Here is a 22,016-nt window from a genome sequence, read left to right as displayed (position 1 = left end):
GGATTATAAAATACTACAAGAAGTATTTTTTTTATTTGAAGGTATGTTTGTTTTATGGTCTATCAGCCACTCTGTACAAGTATGGCAGTATCATTTTTTTTATCAATAAAGAGTAGTTACTAAATTTGTTTTCTTTTTTTCTATGGCATGCGAAAATTCTAATTTTTTTTTTTTTGTTTCGGTTTATATTTGGTACGCAGGAAAAGTTTCACCATCCTTGGATTAAGCGTATGCTAATCCATGAAATATTTAAAATTCATAGGAGCTTATAGGAGCTCATGAACCTTGTTTGATTTAAAGAAAATATTATCAAATACTCATAACTATTTATATTAAGAATAAATATAAATGTGCTCCCTGGATCTGTGAACATTTTATTTAAACAATATTTACGTTCTTTCAGGTTGCCCGAGGTTTACCTGTCCAACATACCCCTGTTTAAAATCGGGTCTTCCCGAATGTAAAGCAGACAGTGAATGTGACGAAGGATATTTATGTTGTCTTGGATGTTGTGGTCGAAAGCACTGTTACCGCGAAGTTCCGGGTAAGTGCATATTGGCATCAATATTTATGTGCTTTGAAGTGAAATATTACAGGCGTGGATAGTGCTTCACTCGGATAGTGCTTGACTGAGTGAAGGACTCCTCCCTCCTGTTTGCTTGAAATAACTGGATTTGTTCATGAAAGAGTACGTTAATTGCCAAAGTCTACTACATAGTAAAGCAGTGCTTTGTTTGGTGTTAACCGGAACGAAAATAACTGGGAATTGTTCCATCAAGGAGGCATTAGACTATTTAGTTGTTGCAACATTGACCCTGGAATTTAATGATTCCAAGGGGCTCTGAATTAGATGCCGCTTTATCAGGTATATCATCAGTCGTTCCTAGAATGATGCGATATTAAGCAGGTGGGAAGGATATGAGGGATGCTGTTTGGATGAAATTCAGTGAGGGAATAGGCATGATAAAAGATTTGAGTGAATTTTAGAATTTTGAAGTTTTTGAAGTACTCAACTGTATGAGTACTTCAGGAAGAAACTCTGCTTGGGTTTTAAGGTACGGCTGTGTCTTGGGTGTATCGAAATTGAGCTAATTAACCATAAAACATCCAGCCAACGGCAGTCCTCGAAAATCCTGGTCAGAAACAGCTCGTTGATGCCAAAAGGCCGACAAAGACTTTTCTTGTTCAGAGTAACATGAAGGCTGCAATCAATCAAATTTGGTACCAGTAAGGACAAAAATATAGTGAAAATAGCATGCGTTTATGGACCCATCCTGCTAGGTGAAGAGTGAAGGATCGTGGTGGGCTTTTTCGTGATGGATATATTGGATCCCTTGAGACAACATGGAATTTGGTATTCAGACTAAACTTTGAGATAAAACAAAGTTAAGTGGGGCAAAAGTTTGGATTCTGCTGTTTACCCGGAAAATAGTTCTGGGCAGGCGCATCCCTCCAATGGCTGTACTGTATCCATTCATCTACAAAGGAATTCCACCACCAGGATAATACGCTATCTCACAAGGCCCAGTTTGTATACAACGGATTCTAGGAACATGAGAGTGAAACGTATATAAAGTATATATACTCTATATTTTATATACTTTTCTCCGAAAGCAAAATCAATCAACGCAATTTTCCCATGCATTTTTCTCTACATGCAAAGCAAAATTCAATCTCTTAAAAAATTACAGTGAGCTTCACTACTAGTGCAATAAAACACTTTGTTTATAGAAACTGGCTGAATATAAACTAACACTGAATTCAGTGTTAACGGGTTGATAAATAATTATCACTAATTAAGGCTGGTATACTTAACTAAGAATGTTGCATTCTTGCGATTTATTTATCAATGTTATTTTGTTATATCCATGTCATTTTCTAAATTATCCATGTCTATCCCGCTATCATGTCAACTGGCCGTGAAGGACCAGTTGACATGATTGCGGGAATACATGATTTTAAAGCTTTACATCAAAGACAGAATTGCTGTTGCTGCAATTATGTAATTATGAGTAACAGGGACAAAATCTCTTTCGTATCTTAATGAAACGTTTATTACATTGAATCCTCCAGGACTTTATTGAAATATTTCTTTTATTTCAGATTCCTGTGAGGTTAGAGACTGCACCCTTATAAAATGTGCTCCTAACTTCACATGCAATTCAGACTATGAATGTGGCCCTGGAGGCAAATGCTGCCGAGACTGTTGTCTAAGTTACTGTTACAACCCTGAAGGTAGGTAATCTAATTTATTTAGTTAATGTGGTATGGATTATAAACGATCATCATCATCATCAGCCATTTTCAATCCACTGCAGGATGAAGGCCTCTCCAGCAACTTTCCAGTTCCTTCTGTTTTGAGCACTGGCCATCCATTTACTACCCACAAACTCATGAATTTCATCTATCCATCTCCGCCTTTGTCTTCCAGGTTTTCTTCTAGCTCCTCTTGGATACCATTCTGTTATTTTCTTAGTCCATCTGTCATCATGTCTTCGAGCTATGTGTCCTGCCCAGGACCATTTTAGTTCTTTAGTTTTGATAAGAATGTCCTTTACTTGAGTTTGTTGCCTAATCCATGTTTTTCTCTTCTTATCTAACAGTCTGATTCCCAATATGATTCGTTCCATTTTTCGCTGTGTAGTTCTCAGCTTCTCTTCCATTCTTTTGGTGAGTGCCCAAGTTTCACTTCCATAAGTCATGGTGGGGAGTATACATTGGTTCATTATTTTACGTTTCAGACAAACTGGGATATTGCTCTTCAGTATGTGACTATATTTCCTGAATGCTATCCATCCAAAATTTATTCTTCTCTTGACTTCCAGCCATTTATCATTATTACAGCTAATGACTTGTCCCAGATAAGTATATGACTCCACCTTTTCAATTACTGCTCCTTCAATCTTTATTTCCCTTTCTGTGGCATACTTGTTCATCATTACTTTTGTTTTAGCCATATTCATCTTTAGTCCAAAATCCTTACTAGCTGTGCATAACTGATTAAGATTTTCCTCTAATTCGTTGGGATCGTGGCTAATGACCACAATGTCATCTGCAAATCGTAAATGGTTTAGGTACTCTCCGTTCACATTGACTCCTTTCTGCGACCAGTCTAATTTTCTGAAAGCTTCCTCAAGGGCAGCAGTAAACAGCTTCGGAGATATTGTGTCTCCTTGTCGAACTCCTTTCTCAATTTTAAATTTCCTACTGTCTTTGTCTAGTCTAATAAAGGAAGTAGCACTCTCATATATTTTCTTCAAAATCATAATATATGGGGTATCAATGCCTTGTCTTTCCAGTGCCCGAAACATTGCCTTATGCTGTATGGAGTCAAATGCCTTTTCATAATCCACAAATGCCAGGCATAATGGTGTTTTATATTCATTTGCTTTCTCCATTAGCTGTGATATTACATGAAGGTGATCCATAGTTGAGAATCCTGTCCTAAAGCCAGCTTGCTCTTTCGGTTGATTCTCATCAAGTATTCTGTCTAATCTGTTAGTAATGACCCTTGTGAACAACTTGTAGATGTGGGATAGCAAGCTAATTGGTCTATAATTTCCAATTTCTGATTTATCTCCTTTCTTATGCAGCAAAACTATGATTGCATTATTCCACTGCTTAGGTGTCACACCTTTTCTAATGCACTTTGTGAAGAGCCTTGCCAGTTTTTGTGTTATGTCTCTTCCTCCCAATTTTAACAACTCTACAGTAACTTCATCTTCCCCCGGGGCTTTCTGATTCTTCATTTTCTTCAATGCATGTTCTACCTCATCAGGAAGAATATTGGGTATGTCGTATGTGTTGCTACTTTGCAATCCATCTTTCCCACTGCTGGCATCATTCCCCTGCTCCTTGTATAATTCTCTATAGTAGTCTTCTGCTATTTGAATTATGCCTTCTCTGCTGTTTATAAGTACACCATCGCTATTCTTCAGTTTCAGTATCATTTGTCTTTCTGTATTACTGCTCATGGCTGCTGATTTAATTCCTTTGTTTTCCCTTAATGCTTGTTCTACTTTTCTTGTGTTAAATCTTCTTATGTCCTCTCTGAGTCTCTTTCTAATGGCTTTGCATAACTCAGTATACTCAATTTTCTCCCTGTCAGTGTTTTTCTTGCTTTTCATTTGTCGTCTTCGGTTCATCATGACAAGTGTTTCTTGACTAATTTTTTCTTCTTTGGATTTCTTTTTCCCTATAGGTTTCTTGGGCTTTATCACTTTCAAAAAGTTGTAATATTCCTCGTCGATATCTTGGTCCTCAGCAGTCTGCAGAAGCTCATACTTGTTCTTAAGTTCCAATACATACTGCTTTTTCTCCTCTTCTGTTATCTCAAAGACCTTTGTATTATTTACTCGGGTCAGTTTTTTCCTTTCCTTTCCTACATCTATATCAAGTGTACATCTTACCATTCTGTGATCACTTCCAACATTTACCTTATTCAGGACAGTAACATCATTCACAATATATCTTCTGTTAGTGAAGATGAAGTCGATTTCATTAGTAGTTAATCCATTTGGACTCTTCCATGTCCACTTTCTGTTCACCCTTTTCTTGAAAAAAGTGTTCATTACTGACAATCCTTGAGATTCTGCAAATTCCACAAGTCTTTCACCTCTTTCATTTCTTTCACCAATTCCAAAATTTCCCATTGTTCCCCTTTCTGCACTGTTTTGTCTTTTTCCAACCTTAGCATTGAAGTCTCCCATAATAATAGTGTAGTGGGTTTTCTGCTCATCTAGAAGACTCTCCATTTCTGTATACATTTCTTCAACCTCTTCATCATCATGGCTCGATGTTGGTGCATAAATCATTATAATCTTTAGCTTGTATCTCTTAGAAATCTTGATTATTAGTCTTGACATCCTTGGTGATGTACTTTTGAATTCCAAAATGTTATTTTTAAAATCTTTATGGACCAGAAACCCAACTCCACCTTCACTTCTTTCACTGTTTCCATTGGTGTACAGCAGATTTCCACTTGGTAAACTTATAAGTGATTCATTTCTTCTTCTTGTTTCAGCCAAACCGATGATATTCCAATTCACATTTTCCAATTCCTTTTCCAGCTCTAATATCCTGTCTTCACCGATGAGTGTTCTTACGTTATAACAGGCCAAGTTCATTTTCCGTGCATGGCAGCCTGGTCGTACCCAGAGATTCTTAGCACCCTCTGCTTCCACTCTGATCCTCTCGCTGCCGTAAGAGGGAGAGTGAAAGCTGCTGGGGACTGAGGGCCATTTGTTTCGTCGTGCTTTCATGTGCTGGAGGGTTTGGTCTTTTCCTCTTCACGCTGACCAGGCGTCTTGAAGAGAACCACTCTACACGTTCGTTGCCACCTAAGTGACGTAACAGGGCTTACCATCGAGAAGGTGTGCATGAGTGGATTTTAGGGAGGCAGGTCAACCGGACTTCTCCTAAATCTTCTGTAATAGAGAGATATTGGATCCATCAGTGTTTTAGGCTGAGTGTCTGATAACACACAGGATACCTGTTCCCCTTTAAGCCCCTAAACGATCATATTTGGTATTTATTCCAAAGGATAATAACACAGCTATGCACTAATTGATTTAGAGTTTTATTTCCAGTTCTCAGCAACGAGTAATATGTCAGCGATTGATATTGGTCAACGATTGACCAATGAATAATATCAAATTTGTTCATTTTAATTTTTGTATTAACTTGCTTTAATATTTCTATATAAATATGTTTATTCTCCTTCCAGTTTTGTTTTAAAAGTATTAGCTCGTTACTGTAAATATTACATGAATTAATATGAATAAAACGAAGGAATAAGACAGTTTTGCGCAAATGCAGATTTCTTAATAGTTGAATTTAAACTAAACTGAAATTTGTATGTTGGGCATCATTATTATAACATCGCATATTGTGAAATCACTCAAAACGAGATGACGTTTTGAACTTCGGTTAAGTAACGCTTGAGAAGTCTGCTGTTTTTTGTTCTTTATTGAGAACCACCCTACAGAGGGGAAGGTTTCAAGATCGGTTTAATAATGTCTGGTAAATTGCTTGTCGTTTGTAGTCAATTTTCTGGACGAAAAACACGAGTTTCCAGCCATGCTACCCTCGGCTGAGACCAATTGACTCAGCCACGTTGTGAAATGACCCATAAAACCCCTAGCGTCATTGATGGGATTAGAATTCAGGTCTTTTCCACACGGTATGGGAAGGGCTGTGATTATACGAAGTGTGCTACCCACGAAGGTAAAACTACATTATTTTCTATAATAATAATGTGTTATTTCAATTTGGTGAATGCCTTGTTATTAGCAATTTTAATTTCCTTAATGACAAGAGAAACTCTGCCACTCACCATGAGAGACAAAAGTTTTAAATCAACTACTGTACATGTTTAATATTTATATGAGCATGCTAGAAAAGGTACTTTGAACAAGGATGTTCTGGACCTGATCAACACTCCCAGTGCTCTTAGTATCATATATTTGATTGTTGCAGTTCTTCGGTACAAGGGCTACTTAGGCCATATTGCACCTCTCCACAGTATGAATGTTACACATGCATCGTGACTGCTATAACATCAGACAAAAACGATCACACAATTTTGTCTGTTTAATAAAGCGGAAAATCCCCAGCAGATAAGCATCGTTACCTATAATATGGTAGAGTGTCAGGGATCCTTTAAGGTTTGGCAGAAAGCTAAATGAGACTTGGTGGGCAGTGATGTACAAAGTACACTAAACAAGAATATATTAGGAAATTTCTCAGCCTAGAATACTTTGTGCTCCCGTGGCTCAATAAAATTGCCGGGAAGCCCTTTACAATTTCAAAATCCATACTCTATACAAATTTAACGTAGCTCCGTGGGTTCAAATGGTCACCTTACGTAACATGTGCACTCTGGCATAACTTCTGACTGGGAGTTTAGATCCCAGTAGTTTATAAATGAACTGCTGATAGAGGACGATATAACTTAAAAGGAACTTTTATCTCTGAGAAGGACGCTGTAAAAATCGCAGTTTGAACGCTTGACTCGAGTTCGCTTAGCACCTGGGGCCATATGTTTGGCAAAGCAGAAACCGTAACAGACGTAATCACAGCTTGGTACGGTAGAATGGTAGAATTTATGGTATCACGTAGTTTGTTGCAGGAAAATTTTGCGGATAGATTTTCGGATTTTAAAAATAATTCAAAGGTTTTTGAACTTTTTCAAAATCCGTTTGACGAACCGGTCAACGATGTTGATGAGAATTTACAATTAGAGTTACTAGAACTTCAATCTAATGATCCACTGAAGACAATATTTAAAAATGGAAATCTAATTTAATTTTATTCAGCATTATCTGAGTCAGTAATTTTCCAAGAAAGGTTACATCGATTAGAACGCCTTTCCAAAAATTAAATATGTAAAATCAAAATACGAACACGTCTAATTAACCCCCATTTATATGACTTTTTTTTAGATTTGGAACTAGTACTCTACTTTAAAACCCAATATTACGAAGCTTAGTCGCACTCTACAAACACAATCATCGCATTAATTATAATTTTGTTGTTTTACTAACTGTATTTTTGTGATTATTACGATAAAAAAGTAATAATTGAAATTTGATATAAACAAACTGTCATATTTTATATTTCATACCCTTCGACTTATTTTTCAATCTGTAGATTGTAGATAATGGTAGGTATAAAACGTGTTTCTCTGCATAACACTAAAGGTATACGGAGAATGTAGTTTTCAGTAATTAGGAATTTCCTCCGGCCCCCAAAATATTCCAAAAATTCATATGTGGCCGCTTCTCTAAATGTCTGGGGATTCCCGTGTTAGATGGTGGCGAGTGAGGTCTCGTTATTTAACGGTATAGGAAAGGTTCAGTTTTTTTTTTCATGAAAACGGACTATGACAGTAAAATGCTTCATGGCATCTCTCAAAGAGATTTTACACTTGTTTTCTTTCCTGTACTTTTTTCGTCTTTCTTCTTCTTCTTCTGCTGTCCTTTCTGATATCTCTTGAATGGTTCCAAACTTTTTTGGGTATTCAGTACGTGATAGTTGAGATCCTCCACGATTCTTGTTGCTAAGACCGCCTCATAATAGTGTAGACTTGTAATAGTGAGGCCTTCCTGGTAGCAAATTAGCCAGAAACAACTAAACAATACATCCAAATAACTGCTCAAACATAACATCATAATTCTGGGCATTTGACAGAGCTATGTATCGTCCCATGGCTGAGTTTAAATGTGTATAGGAGCTTCCCTAAATTAGACTTGGCGTATGTCTCTATGTCTTTCAACTAGTAAGACAGCGTGTGGAGAAAGAAGACAGAAGGATCATTGAATAACTAAATCGTAAGAGCTGGAAAAGGCCAATTATGAGAAATCGCTGCCTAAAACAGTAAAGAATGAGAACAAAGAAGAGTATCTTTCAGTTAAAGGAGTGTATGAGTTGCTTCCTCTTCTTGTAGAAAGAAAGAGGAGGGGAGCAAATCGGATTGGACGCTTACTTAATTGTGCAGGAAAGTTATCGATAACCAAACTGATGAACTGAGTGAGCAGTTGGCCTCGATCTTTGTAGATGAAAGCCATATCAAAGCCAGATTTAACAGTGATTAAGTTTACCAGAACAACAGCTGCTGGCGAATCTGATCACCGCATAGCCAACGGTAGGAAAATTACAAAGGATTAATTATTATAAAAAGTTCTCAGCCCGGTCAAGAACAATGAGGTAGCTGACATATAACACGATTATTCTGCTCGAAGCGGTGAAGAATTACATCAAAACATTGGGGGTTATCATGAGTGAATTCATCAAGCTGAATTCATTGGATTCAGGGGATATTCGCTTCTTTTTGGAACTACCTTATCGACAATGCACCGCCAGTCGATAAGGTAGCTCTAAGAACGAAATGGTTAACTACAAACTGATCAATCTAGCTTCAGTGGTAGGAAAAATCAAAACACTAATGTTTAATAAGGCAATACAAGTAAGCGCCTAGAGTAATGTGGTATTCTCCAAGGAAAAGAGCATTTTTTTGTAAAGGAACAATTTTGACATTATTATTTGAATTTTTAAGATTTAAGTTTGCACGAGGGATTGCTATACAAGCTGGAGTATTAGATTTATCAAGGACAAAGTCCGTATATAGATTCCAAAGCAGCTTAAGAGGAGAAATTAAATGGCTTCACTTCAGAATGGCTAAGGTTAGAAGTGAATCAACACCACATCATATCATTTTAAAAAATCAGCAACAAGCATACTGCTGTTTCTCTTTTTTAAATATTATTGACATAGAGATACAGTAAATATGATGTGAAAATTTGCAGATAAAGTTAAAAGGATAATCTTCCAGACCATCCCAGCAATGCCCATCCAAGTTACCCTCAGGTGAACTTCAGCTATATGTGGCAGCCACGTTTGTTGCTGCAGAATCCTTGGCTTTACAATTGAAAATAGCAATCCCAAAATATCTTACACACTTTGAGGGATGAATTAAAAACAATTCAGGAAAAAGGGGAATTTGGAGTTATGATCGAGGCAGATTTGAAAGGGTCTGGGCCTTTTTGTCAGAATGGTTTTCTTCTGACGATTTATGGAACAAATGCTTGTTCTACCAGAAAGAGGTATTAAATTATTCAATAAAAGTTATTCAGTTATTCAATAAAAGCACTTGCAGTACTTTGTCCAATCATGGATTTTTTTCCGGAACAAGACAAGTGTCGTGAAAATATCAAAATAAGGGCGTACTAGAAGAAGGGACTTCAGTTATGTGGGCTAGAAATTGTTTAATAAATAATATTAGAAGAAATCTGACTAAAGAGTGATTAATTGCTGTTCCTATATATTAATGGTACTTGAATCACTAATCAAAATTTTATAAATATTATATTTATAAAATTAAGGAGGGAAAGAGGCATATAGCGGATTGCTGGCAGTTATCTTTTAGCCAGAAAGTAAATTACATGAAATAAATTATCTGTAGGGCCGGATTAAGCGGAAGCCTTCGGTAAATTCAAAGTCAGTTCGGATCAGTACTCACAGGAGAAGAGAAACGAGGATGGTTTCATTCTTTCTTTATTTATTTATTTTTAGGCATTCAGCAAAAATCCGTCTTTCTTGCATCATAGGCGAATATTATTACTAATTTATATAATTTATTGATTATACTATTAAGTTGTTTTACACTATAAAAATAACATGTAATATTAATTTATTACGCCATTTAATAATTAAATAATTTAGTTATTAAATAATTAAATTGAAATTTATTAATCGCAGAGTTTTATCGGTATAAAAGACTTCTATACTGAACAGGAGTACATATCATGTCAATCACAAAAAAAAGCAATAATAAATAAATAAAATTAATATAATCAGAATTAATAACGAAAATTAATAGAATCAAAATAATAACACGTAGTTAATTTAGTTTTAACTGAAAGCAATATCTGCTCTGAATGTGTACATGTCAGTGTATATTCTGATAACCACTTTTCCTCATTACAGTTTATTGCCCTGGTGTAGTCAACTGTCCTAGGATAGCATGTCCGCCCCAAAATTCGTCAGGGGTGAAACCGGAATGTGAAGTGGATGCAGATTGCGGCTACGAAGGGTACTGTTGCACTGGATGCTGCAACACAAAGTATTGCTACACAAGCAAGTATAACATTCAAATAATTATCATAAATTAATAAGGTGAAGTTTTTTTCTTATATTGATGTCCTTAAAGGAATTCTTGATCAGGCAATTAGACTGAATTTTCTCGTGGGTCGCAAACAACATCGAAATCATTGGCCAACACAAAGGACGTCCGAAATTCCACTAAGATAAAGAATGATTAATATAATAATCGGTGAATTGCAAAAACAGTTGTTCATAAACAACTACTTTTCAGCTGAACAATAATCGTTTTATAGGTTATTTTACCAATGAAAATCGACTTCACAAATTGTAGAATACGATTCATGAAGTCAGTAGAATACGCTTCCAACCTCTGACCGTGTGGTCGTCTCGGATTATAAACAGAAAATTTAGTTTTTAATGTGTAAATATCTTTGGCGGCACCTACTAAATTTCCGACGGTAGTAAAATCAATTTGTCACGATTTTGCGACGCGAAAATCGTGATATAACAAAGAAAAGCGAAGTCAGGAGAGGAGACCGCAAAAAGGATCATGGGATGTGATCTTGGATGGCAATGCGCAAAGGATCATGAGAGGTGATCTTGCAGATCACTTACTACATTTCGGATAGTAGTAAAATCAATTTGTCACAATTTTACGACGCAGAAAGACGTCATATGACGTTATTTCCATTTCATAAAAGAAAATCGGAGTCGGGAGAGGAGATCACGCAAAGGATCATGGGAGGCGATCTTGAATGTACTCATAGATGGTATAAACTAGCTGGTTCCGTAGATATACGACGACGTTGACCCTGTCGTCAAATATGTTTACACATAAAACATCTTTGACACATAAGACACCTACTAAATTTCGAACAGGTAGAATCGAAATTATGAACGATGTAATTTATGCTCACGCCCGCTACTTACTCTACCGAATCAAGCTTAGTGACAAATAGGATACATATGCCCGCTGCTAACTCTATCAAATCAATGTTTGGAAGAGGTTAACGAGAAACCATTTGATCGTAGCCATTTGTTTAATAGTAGGATTGCAACAATACAAGTATTTGTATTGTTACAGTCATTCTATCGTGTTGGATCTTGTTACTTTGTCATACACATGATCATGTTACACATGAAGCGCTAAGAGATCTGCAAGAAACGACGGTATCCACGCATAATACGTTATCTAAACTATGACGGCTGACGATCTCAACGAGTACAAGCGGGAGATGGTAACCCTGCACATTCCATTTAGCAATCAGGAAACAGAGATACTTGTCTGAGATGAAATATGTCAAGATCTACGACCACAATGAAGATCTCATATTAGATCGCAAATTGTATGAATTGGACTTGGACATTCGCAAAACGATTGAAATATATAATAGGTGTGTCAAGACAACGACTACGTTGACCCTGACGAAACATGCGGTAATGACCTGCATAGCGTTGTAGCGCGACTGTGAGAAGAAACCTCTTTAGAAATTTTTACAATCATCCAAACAGCAAGATGAATGAAGATCTAAAGTAAAACTAAATTAACTACGCGTTATTGTTTTGATTCTATTAATTTTGAAAGCTCGCCTCGCTCAACCGATTCAGCGCAATTGCAAAGAAATGCAACAACTTGACGACCAACGAGGACTTCTGCAACTTAATGAGGATGGCCAATGACAAGCAAAAGTTTCTACTCTCATACATGTATTCTTGACCGGCCCAGCTCAGATGTGCTCAGAGCTCTTTTATATCAGCTCTTAGCGCATCCAGGATCACTGCCTTCAAAATATATTCATTTCTCTGGTTACCAAAAGGTTTCTGCCACGGGTAGCAATGGTTACACTAAAGCAACTAAATGGTATGCCCCGAATCATAGATGTTTTTCCGCAACCAGCTGGTTTATGCCAGGTCTGAGTACATCCAAGATCGCTCCCATGATCCTTTGCACGATATCCTCGCCCCACTCCGTTTTCTATGTTATGAAACGTCATTTCCACGTCGCAAAATCGTGATGAATTGATATTACTTCCGTCCGAAATTTAGTAGGTGCCGCCAATGATGTTTACATAAAAAAATAAACACAATGGACTTTAAATAAACCGAGTGTGCGCTCTTTCTATTAAATTTGTTTCCTGAATGTAAATGTCGATTTTGCTCATTTTGAAGGAAAATTATTATCAAGTTTAAAGAATAAATAAGAAATTATTAACATAAAGTTATTTATTTCTTAGGAATGTGTCCTCTGCATTTGTGTTATCCAGATAGGTGTCCCAGCACACCGACGCCTCCCGAGTGTTCTGAAGACAGAGATTGTGGCGCAGGAAATGTATGCTGTCCTGTCTGCTGTGGACAGAAGAACTGCTTTTCAAATGGTTAGAACAATGCGAATGATATGTTAAATGACGTTTCTTTGTTGGGTTGAGAAGCGCGATTAAATGTACTACTTTAATTATATAATAAAATACAGGTGCTACAAAGTTCCTTCTAGATAACATTTCGAAAAATCCGATATGAAAGCACCAGTCAAAATATCCAAAAATAGTTCAAGCGAAAGTTAGATTCATAAGAGCAACCCTGGCTGGCTCCGAAGCACTGGTGAGAATTGACAACCAGTTTACGACTCCTTTTGACATTAACGCTGGTGTTAGACAAGGCGATGCACTTTCTACTGTGTTATTTAACTTGGTTTTAGATGTGGCTGTCAGAAAATTACAAGTGATTGGATACAGGCACAAAGACAGTGCAGATCTGAGCATATGCTGATGATGTTGCTATTATCAGTTGAACTAAAGGAGCACTGGAGGAAACAATGCCTGAATAGTGAAGCACAAAGAAGAGGACTTAGGATAAACGAAAAGAAACCAAAATATATGGAAGTCCGGAGAACGGCAGATAACATGGAAAATTTAAGAACCAGCGGCTTCTCGTTCGAGCATGTTCAGAATTTCGCAGATAAAGCAGTCCAACTCTGTTACTAATGAAATTAAGTCCCGTATCCTGAGTGAAAACAGGTGTTTCTATGCACGTGAAAAACTAATGAAGTCCAGAGTATTGAACAGACATATAAAATTAAGAATATACAAAAGTTTCATTAGACCAATACGGTTGTGAAACTTGAACATTAACGAGTAAAAATGAGCAGTTCTTGAGAGAGTTCGAGCATAGAATTTTACGAAAAGTTTTTGACCCGTACAAGACGTTGATGGATCGTGGAGGATCACAATACACCATGAACTTGACCACCTTATTCAGGTTGGGGACATCGTCAGATTTGTGAAGAGCCGAAGACTTGCCTGGGTGGGCATGTTATGAGCATGGATGACAGCAGAACTACTAAGAGTACAATGAAATGGAAACCTACCGGTACGAGGGCGAGAGAAAAATACCCGCCGAAAAGACGGCTGGATGACTTAGAATAGGACTTAAATATCATGCGAATAAGAAGTTGGATTAGTTTGATTTCTGGGAGGGCTTATTGGTGGAATATTGTTGAGAAGGCTAAGACCCAACCTGAGTTTTAACTCCAGAATAAGAAGAAATGTACGTGAGCTGTTTTGGGTTATAGGAGTAAAAATGATGCATGTATAAATGAATTTGATGAATCTGAAATCCCGGTTAGTGTGTTGAAGGCAGACATTGTTGGGGTATTGGAGAATTGGTGTCACTCAGACCGAAGGGATGCAGAATTTGAATATGTGTGTAGAGAAAGAACATTTTTGTTACTGATTGTGGACGCGGTACCGAGCTAAATTATGGCAACCCTGCAGTTTTTTGTAGAGTACTTTGCCAAACTCGCCGATCAGTGCAGTGGAGAAATTATTCTGTTGTGTAGTTTAGGGTTATGCTGTTCGTGTTGAGTGATCGGCCTCTTAGCCAAGCAGGATATAGAAGTTGCACTCTGTTAGTTACCGTCTTTGCCCCGTGGAGGCGAGCCGTATGTTATCGTTGTACATATCTCATCTATAGGTATTCCACCGTATATATATTCCACCGTATCCAAAGTTGAAAGTGTCAAAAAAAAAGAGAGAGAGAGAGAGAGACAATGCCGTTCAGGATTTCGCATGTTTGTTCTTTGTAGATACCAAACGAATTCCAATATAATAAAGGCCTGGAGGACAGATATCCAGCAATATAATTGCTAGAAGATCTGAGTGAGGGGTGTTTAACGCTTTTAAAGGATTGAATAAGCTTAGTGCTGATGGCATTGTTTCTCTTGCTGAGTTGAGGGAACATAAATTGAGATAGAGAAAGGATCGTTGCAGGATAGATGTGCGGAAATTGCCTTCGGCCAGCTGGCAGTTAATTGTTGGAACAAACTTCCATCTCGTGTTATGGAAGTGGGTAATTTCTGAATAAATTCAGGGACGAAGAAAACAAACTATTAGAGGAGATGGTCAGATGAGAGATAATACCAGAATTTTTATTTTTCTGGCTGATTCTCTATATATAGTAGCGTATAACTTGGGTTTCTTACATCGCTTTCCACTTCTAATGCTAAGTTCGATGATACAATGTCATCCTCCACCCTTAAATCCTTATATGAATTACGAATTGATCCTTCTGGAGGAGACTGCGCAAATGAATACTACCAGGACTATTGAATACACTCATTAACTTGTTTAAATATCTAAGGAAATTGTGTGGAGGCATTCGTTAAAAATAGTGAATCAACGATGAAGCATATTTAACTAAATATCGTCTTCACTTAAATATATTTTTAAAGACAGTCGCTTATATAATAGAGCAGCTCGATCTCAATACTGGACTGTTAATTAACATGAATTAGGTTGAGTAACTGCACTGTACGTATTCTTATTTCTTTGTAAATTTCTAACTGACTACGGTCAAAAAATCCTGAAGGTCTGCCTTCAGAATTTGTCTGTAGTTCTGATACGATTGCAATATAAACTTCGATAGAAGTTATTTTAGAGAAATAGTTGTAAAACCGTTTTCAGACAAAAATATTTTCATTTAAATAAATTAACAAAATAGCTGTTATTCTACTTTGACAATAAATTTGAATTGATTTTTTAACTAATGGAAATTGTTTATACGAAAGCATTTATATTATAATTTTATTTTTGCAGTACAGTGATAAAATCTGGATTGCCTCAACTTGATTTTCATATAGAAATTATGGTTATGGTAAGTAAATATCTCTCTCTCTCTCTCTCTCTCTCTCTCTCTCTCTGTGTGTGTGTGCACAGTGGCAGCTACATAAATTGCATCACCCTCTTAAAGATTAATATTTCCTTAATAAATCATTCTATATGTAAAATTACGTCATCTGAACACACTATGACATCACACCGTAAAAGCAGGGTGATGTTGCATCATCATTTTTGAAATATTTCGGTATAATGCATCATTTTGTTTATAAGCATCCTGCTATTATCTGCCTTCACTTTAATTTAGCAACGGTATGCCCTACACTCAGTTAATTCCAAGAAAGAAAGGTTATTAAAATTATTGCTCATGTTAAGGAGAACTTTTATAATCGTCATATAGCTGCAAATGTTGGCTGTAATCAGTCAAAGAAACGTGAGAATGGAGTTGTATAAATAAAATCTGAAACGGAACAGAACAGAAGATCATTTGATTGATCTTCTACGCCCAATGATAGTTGTGCATGATCCACAGACATAAACTCCGTGTGGATGGAAGATACTGGGGTAAATGCAAGTGACAGAACCGATGAAGACGAGATGAGTGGTTTGAAAGTATATCGACCTCGTAAGAAGCCCTTACTGATAAAATCCATGAGCAGAAATCGACTAACTTCGGCTAAAGAACATGCTAATTGGACAATTGAGCAATGGAAATCTGTAATATTGTCTGATGAACCTAAATTTAATCTCCACTAATCGGATAAATAAATGCCATATTCGGTGGAGATCTGAAGCTTGTCACTTTGACTGTATTCAATCAAGAGTAAAGTTTCCTCTGGAAGATGGTTTGAGGATGCATAATGAGAAAAGGGGTGGGCGGAATGCATTTTGTAAATCGTAATGTTAATGGCGACTATTACGCAAAACTTTTAAAGATTCTTCTTTTTTTTTTTTTATGAAAACCCCAAACACAAAAGGTATCAAAACCTATAGTAATTAGTACCGTGCATGGGTTGAAGGAGAAGTATGGGGGGAGGGGGGTGCCGGAAACTTTGCTCTAGAGACTAAACATGGGTTTCGCCACTTCAAGCCTCCAATAAGCAAAGTGGTGGTATTTCACCGGTTGATGAAAATCATCTACCACCTGCACTTCATCAGAGACTTCTCTCAAGGAACAGAAAATTGTGGTTTCCAACATGACTCTAGGCCTTGCAACACTGCATATAAAGTTAATACAACATTTCAAAATCATTTAAAACAATTTATAGTATCCTAATTTTAACTTGTTTTTAACACTGACTATTTTATCATTTTTTTTTTTTTGTAAATAAGTTCACGCAATACAATATACAATTCTTATCAGAGCCAGGAAATAATCCCGATTTGAACCAGATTGAAAACTGAAGTATTATGATGGGACAGAATATTACTGCTGAAAAGCCATGAAGCAAGATAACATTGAAAAAAATTATTATTCAAGAAAAAATAAATCATTATATCAAGATTTGAACCACAGCACGACGACAGAAGCTTTAAATCAAGAATAAAGATATTGGGAGAAGGGGCAATAATGTACTACTTATAACTGTTAGAGAAGTCTCAATGGTATCACAACCCTATAATGTTAATTTAAAATTCATAAAAAAAGGCATTCATGAAAGGCCTGCAATGTATTTCTGAGATTAAACATGTAAAGTTTTTTCTTTAATTTATTTTCATAACAGTAAAATGCATAATCATTTTACATCAATGTCTAACAAATTTGATAGAAGGCAATCAATTGAGAAATGGAGGAACGTTTATGCTAAATGAAAAATAAAAATGAAAAATACGTTTATGAAAAATAAACATAGTTATTTTTCAACAGCTCCGCTCTCCCCTTCCTTCTTCCATGAGAAAATTTAACTGGTTACTAACATAAACACTAACAAGACAGAATGGACATGATTTGTTATGCGGATAACCTAAAAGTTTAACCCAGATTAAATGAGAAAGACGATCCCACTTTATAAGTAAATAAGCATTAAATCAAGAACTTAGCACGTTTTAAAAGTATTATAACAGCTTCCATCTATTCACCAATCCAGCTAAGTCTTTCCAGGCGCATTTTCCTTCAAAAAGCAGTGCATATTGAGTTACTTGTGCCATTAGAACCTAAACTAACTTTACATCTGCAAAGCAAAATTTCAGTCAGCTGCTACGAGTTTGGGTGGCAAAAGAGCAGCTGTTTCATATAGCAGCTGTTTGTTGGGCTTGTCTATCCTGTTGCACATTGCTCTTTTCATTTTAAGGAAGGTGTAAGAGTTTGGGCTCCGTGTTTTTCGCCATTCTTGATAGGCTTCTTACTTGTCATTGAAATATGACTGCATTTGGCAGGTAAACCAGCGCCGAGTCCATTCACACATTTTTATTTTTCTTGCCACCCCTAACCAGACGATGGTCCAAAGGCGATATTCGATGAAGTCTATTTCTTGAGAGGGAGGAAGTTTGTAGAGTGCATTTCAGTCTATGGTTTTAAGCTTCTTAAGGATTGTTTCTTCCTGTATGAACTTGGTGGAGAAGACGAGTTTTGGGATAGTTTTCTTCTTGTTTTTATCCTGTTTAGTATTCTTAGGCGGGTGGGGGAATTCGATGGTAAGAGGATAGTGATCCGAATTAAGATTCCCAAAATTCTGCAGGACGGTAGCGTTACTTATATTCAGGTAGACAAGGTCCAGTTTTTGATTCTGTCTTTTTGATGGGGTCTGCAGGGGGTAAATTCTAAATGATGAAAGGAGGATATGCAATTCTATTTTTTTTTCTTTTTTTTTGCCTCTGCATACGGTAGGATGGATGTATTTCGGCCATGGTGTGATAAAAAGATTCGTAAAAATTCCCTCGTCATAGGATCCTAACCCAGATTTTTTCCATGCCGTGTGGAAGGTCAGTGATGGTAAAAACTAGGTATGTTCATACATAGTGATACATGTGTATGACTACAGTGACACAGTGATGCAGTGCACACATTTTTAAATTAAACAGGAAATACTCGTGCAAATACATCAGGAAGTCCAAAATGTACAATAGCTGATATAATAAATTAAATTAAATTAAATTAACGGTTCATAATCTGATTATTTCTTAAGGAATCTGGATATGCGAGCATCCTTTGATTCAGGGGAAGTCCCCGTGGACCAGAGATATGCGAACGTATCCCCAATTCACAAAGAGGATCAAAGAGTGATATGGGTGATTACAGACATGTTAGCCTAATTTCTGTTCCAGGGAAAATAATGGAATCACTGGTTAAAGAAGTATTACACGACCATCTAGAAAAAAAAAAAAAAAAAACTGAAGTTATACTTCGGACACAGCACGAGTTTGTTGAGGGGAAATTTTGCCTGACCAATATGATTGGTTACTATGATGCGGTATGAAAAAATAATTTCGATATCATATATTTGGATTTCAGGAAAGCATTTGATATTGTTGTACATGGAAGACTGCTGTACAAATTGAAGCAGTGTGGCATTAAGAGCTAGTTGCTTCTATGGATAAAGGGATGGTTGGGTGGCAGAAAACAGACTGTGGTAATCAATGGACACTGCCTTTCGTAGAACAATGTTATTTGTGAAGCCTCCCAGGGTTCGGTGTTGGGCCCATTGACATTTTCAATATTTATCAATGATGATGATGAAGGTATATCAGAATTAATGTTCAAGCTTGCAAATGATACAAAGATTGGCAGTGTGGATGGCAGTACTAGGCTGACAAGATGGAATGAGAAGTGGCAATTGAGGTTTAGCATTGACAAATGCAAAGTACTGCATGTGGGTAGCAGTAATCCCAGAAAGATGTACCAACTGTGTGATACTACACTCAGGTTAGTGGAGGATGAATAAGAGCAGGGAGTGATTGTGCCGTCAGATATGAAATTCTCTGAGCAGTGCAGAAAGGCTACCGGAACAGCATATGTGGTTTTGTCAATGATATACAAGAATTTTGGTGGAATTGGTTATGTTACATCTTGGGTAATTCATACAGGTTAGGAAGCATCATTTTCGGAAGAATGTCGAACTGCTGGAACGGGTACAGAGAATTGCAATGATATTGATGAGGGCAACAAAGGGGTGCTCTTACCAAGAAAGGCTTCAGTTCTGCAAATTGCAGCATTCGGAGACTAGGCACCTGCAATGTGATCTGATTGATTATTAGTTAAGGTTTTAATGACTTTAGCAAACTCAGTGCTGATCAGATTCTTTCTCTTATGCCTCATGTCATTTTATTTTTCATGTTTTTCTTATTCCTCAGACTATGCACATGAGGGGGCATAAATTCAATTTGCGGAAGAATGGTCGCAGCCTGCATGAAAGTTTGCTTTCAACCAAGTGGTTCACTAGACAAACTATTGGGAGGGGGTGGATGGGTGAAATGAACTTTTTTGGCTGTTGCTGTATACGCTCGCTTTCTTCTCTTATTTGTTAGTGCTAATTTTACTTGACAAGGATACCAATTTAAATTATGCCAAAGCGCTTACTTTAAATTGAGAAGTTCATTTTTGAAATTCTGAATTAAATTTTTCGAAATCTTATGATGATAATCATTGACTCATCACTAATATGTTCAAGCGTTGCTCTTGGTCCTTTCAGGGCAAAAGAAATTAATATTTAGGAATTAGAAATTAAGAAACTTTGGAAAATATGGTCCAATATGTCTGAAGTTTTGAAGCACCACACTTCTGTTTGTGGTAATTAGACATGGTCTTAATTAAACTACTCTGTATAGAAAGAAGGACATTTCAACACTCTGTAAACTGAGCCTAAAAGAAGTAAGAGATCAAACTGATGAAAATAGTATCAATGTGGGGACTAGCTGTGTTTTACAGCTGTGAAATACTCGTATAATCAAATTCCATATTCAGAAAATACCGCATCTACTGTTAGAAAGCAATGACCCAAGATAACCAGATGTTCAAGGTTAATTGAACTTTATAAAGAGCATAACGCTTCGGAAAACCCGCAGTTTTTCCTAGTACCCAGCAAAATGCAGAACAAGGCTGGGACCCGCACGGCGAATTTATTTCTTCTAATCGAACAGAATAAAAAAAAAAGGTGATACTACTACATAGCTATCGCGCCAACTATTGCTCAATGTAAAGTTTCTCCACTTCCTCAATTTAAAGAGTAGGGTTCACAATACAGTACTGCTCAGAGAACGTTGTATTTCACAATATGAGGGACATTGAAATGAATAATATATACTCTGTGGGTGTGAAGACAAGTCTAATATTTAGTGGGAGTGGGGTGGTAATATCCAGTCAAGTTGATTGGCAATAAATACCTAAAGAAATTTTTCAATGCCGATTTTTCATAAATTTTTCGTTCATTTCTTTTCTTCAGGATTCTGTGATGTGTTTCTATGCACAGCTTGCGACACTGGTGCTCTGAAGAAAATAATAATAATAATAAAACGCCTGAATGAATGCACACCCTGTCTGTTGAGATATTTGCCACTGCTGATGTATTCGCCAAACAGATCAATTTTGGTGAAATGTAAAAACCATGTAATTTTTTTTTTGTTTCATCAAAACTGTAATTTCGGTACAGACATGATATTTATAAGACATTTGCACAAAACCACTGAGTGTATACCTTCTGTGAAATAAAATAATTCTAACTGATGTATTTGTTGTCTCACTAAACATATCATATTAATTAGCGAACGTTTTAAAACTGTTAAACCTCCTCATTTCGTCTGTGTGTATGCTTTTCATGTGATGTTATATACCTTTAATTTCCTCTTTTAAAACTAAAACGTGCTAAAATGATTGTTTATAATAAAGCAGACGTGTAAATGCGCCTTAACGTCTGAGAAACATATTTTTCTAGAGAAATATAACCTTTCCATTCTCCCCTCCCCCCGCTTTAGGTTTATGTCCTGGAGTTTATGTCAGTAAGCGTTTTACGCTTATCATAGCATGCTAAAATAGAAGCGCAAAATTGAAACATTCCTCTAAAATATGAAAGTACAGGTTAGCCTATACTCTGACGAGGAAGATCCGCTGTTCTGTGCGATTTCTCTTTTGCACGTTGGCCTAACTATGAAAAATGCCCTTCGGATAACAGGATGTGAACTGCAGGAGGTCACTTGTTTTGAAATTACAACGACTGTTGAATATACGTTACAAAACTGTGATGCTTAAAGTTTCACCTATCCGTTCAGCTGAGTATTCTCTAAAATCTGCTTGGTTTTCGAATATCTTTCAAAAGTGTCACCCTTTTCTGTGCACATAATAAATTCTCATTTGTGAGAGCATTTATTACT

At 36.6% G+C, this 22,016-nt stretch overlaps 1 long non-coding RNA gene across 1 annotated transcript; it reads left to right on the top strand.

Moving 5' to 3' along the window:
* Positions 1-419: 419 nt before the first annotated feature.
* Positions 420-10,626, top strand: LOC150076601 (uncharacterized). The gene is made up of 3 exons (XR_016547792.1): positions 420-544; positions 2,104-2,235; positions 10,486-10,626. It is a non-coding gene; the product is annotated as an uncharacterized LOC150076601 (long non-coding RNA).
* The last annotated feature ends 11,390 nt before the right edge of the window (positions 10,627-22,016 follow it).

This window comes from Mastigoproctus giganteus, chromosome 13 (genome assembly GCF_048544385.1).
Source record: "Mastigoproctus giganteus isolate SK-2022 chromosome 13, ASM4854438v1, whole genome shotgun sequence".
Classification (NCBI taxonomy): Eukaryota; Metazoa; Arthropoda; class Arachnida; order Uropygi; family Thelyphonidae; genus Mastigoproctus; species Mastigoproctus giganteus.
Note: the sequence above shows the minus strand (reverse complement) of the source record. Positions and strands in the feature narration are given on the sequence as shown.